Raw genomic sequence first — 2855 nt, forward strand, 5'->3', positions numbered from 1 at the left:
GATTTCAGGGTGAGCTATTGCTTCTAGCTTGGACTGGATCTTCCTCCTCATGTCTTGATGCCTTGAGATTCCGGCATGGACTAGCTTTTTACTTAATTTAGTTTCTTAGATACTCTTAGATTAGTAATTTGAGGATAGATGTTCTTGTGGTGATGACTTCCAGGTTTTGGGAATAAATAGTATTGAGTTTTTATAAGTTATTTAATCGATTTTCATTAATGAGTTTTTAAGTCTTCCGCATTATATTTTGTTATTTATGGTTGAAATGTTGGGGATTAGATTGGTTGGTTCGCTCAAATAGTAGAATAAGTGTGGGTGCCAGTCGCGGCCCGTTTTGGGTCGTGACATTTTCCTACAATAAATTTGTTATATACAATATATGGCTCAAATGCTAATAAACATTTATATACTGAAAATAATTCTTTTCTATTTATTTCCCATTTTATTTCCTATTTGTATATGTGCCTGAATAATATCTACAGTGATATTCTATATTATTATCATTATATTTATATTTTAATACTCCTCCATAACTTTTTTCACTTGCATCAGTTTCTACTATATAAAAAAAATTTATCTTCATCCGGAAAATATAATTTTGGTAATGTTTTACATAATAATTTTATCTTTTGTATTTGTGTTTGATCTCTATTATCAAAATGATATTCTACATCTTTCTTTTGTTTTTGTTGTAATGGTTTTAAATTTTCTGCTAATTTTGGTATATATTCTCTTACTTGGTTAACTAATCCTAAAAAGGATTGTAATTTCTTTTTTGTATCTAATTGTTCATTCGAGATTATTATTTTTTGTACTATATGCGTTTGCATTTTTATTCAATTTTTATCTATTTGTATTCCTAGGAATTCTATTTGTTTTTTCATTATTTCTGCTTTCTTTTTACTTAAACTTATTCCTGAGTGTTGTATTATACGTATAAACTTTTCTAATAATCTTATGTGTTCATCTTGTGTTTTAGAATATAATAATATATCATCAATATATACTACTCAATTTTCTAGTTGTTTAAAATAGTTATCCATAAAATGTTGAAATCTACCTGGTGCATTTTTATATCCAAATGGTAATACATTCCATTCATAAAATTCTTGTGGTACTGTGAATGTTGTAAGTTTTTTAGATTCTTCTTCTAACTTTAAATGATAAAATCCTTATTTACAATCAAATTTACTAATGTAATTATATCCTTGTATTTGTCTTATCTTTAATATTTTATTTGGTATTGGATAATTATATGTTTTAGTTTTTGCATTTAAATTTCTATAATCAATTACCATTCTACTTTTTTCTCTTTTTTGTTCACTATATTTATTAACAATAAATGTTGGACTTATATGTTTACTATTACTTTCTTGTATATATCCATTTTTTAGAAGTTCACTTATATGTATTTTAAATTCACTTAAATCATTAAAATTATATTTTAATAGTTTTTGTGTTATTATACTATTTTCATCAATCAGTTAAATTTTAACTTCTGTCTTATGTTTTTCCCATCCTTGTAAAGGATTTTCGCATATAATAATTCTAATTTTTCTTGGATTATTTTTACTTTATCTAAGGAAAATATAATTAGTTCTATTCTAGGATCTTCTTCTTTTATATTTTCTAATTTTTGTGTAATTTTTTCACTGCCTTTAATCCATTCTGTTGTTTTTCTTCTTTTGTTACCTACTCTTCTTGCTCCTATCTTTTGTTTACATGGTGTTGTGAACCACCAGTGTGTTTTTGTTATTATATGTGGAATATAATTTTTCTAAAAATGGCATTGCTAATAACATATCCTTTGTTGTTAATTCAAAATTATATATTTCGTCTACAGTTAATATTTTATCCCATATTTGTATTTTTAAATTTTTTGCCTTGTATGTGATCATACTTCCTTCATTATTAAATCCTGTTACTATTATTGGTGTTTTTAACTTTTCCCATTTTTCTTCTGGTAAACAATTGTATTTACATATATTAGCCTCTGCTCCTGTATCTATCATTGGTGTATAATATCTGTTATAATATCCTTCTATTATTATCTTCGCGATTATATATATTTTCATATATTTTTTATATTAAAGTCTTTTTTAATATGACTTTTTTATTTTTATAATATATCGTTAGTTGTTTATCCTCTATATTATATGGTTTTACTTGTTCTAGCCATTTTATTCCTAATGTTATATTTTCATTTCCTTGATATATATTAAATTTTATTATCATTGGTATACCTCCAATTATTTTTTCTTGTTCCGTTGTTTCTTTAATATTTAGTAATACTTTTGGTAATTCTGAACATGAGTGTTCTGTAGTTATTCCATTACTAACTCTCTTGTAATATAGTTTTCTTCTTGTCTTGTATTTATTAGTATTAAATATTTTCTTTGCTCCATTATTTCTGTTATATAATAATGATGTGGTTTTATTTCTTCTTCTATTAATTTTTGTGAAATTATATTTATTCTTTTGGAATTATTTGAAGTACTCATTTTTTATGATGTTTGTGGTATATCATTATTATTTATTCTTTTTGATGTGCTTAGTCTTTCTTGTACTATCTCTAAATCTCCTTCTATATCAATTTAATTATAACTATAGTCATTATTATCTATAACCTTAACTATTTTTTCATAGGGGTTTTCTATTTTTATTTTATTTTTTTATTTTTTGCTGTTATTTTATGTTTTGTTGTTAAAACATATAAATTCTTACATCTGGCTGTAAATATTTTACTTCCAGGTGCTAGTTCTATTCCTGACATTTTTAAATATAATACTAATGATTTATCTATATTTCTTTCATTAATTGCTACTGAGTAATTAGCACTTATTATAACTTTAAAT

The sequence above is a fragment of the Solanum pennellii genome, chromosome 7 (genome assembly GCF_001406875.1).
Source record: "Solanum pennellii chromosome 7, SPENNV200".
NCBI lineage: Eukaryota > Viridiplantae > Streptophyta > Magnoliopsida > Solanales > Solanaceae > Solanum > Solanum pennellii.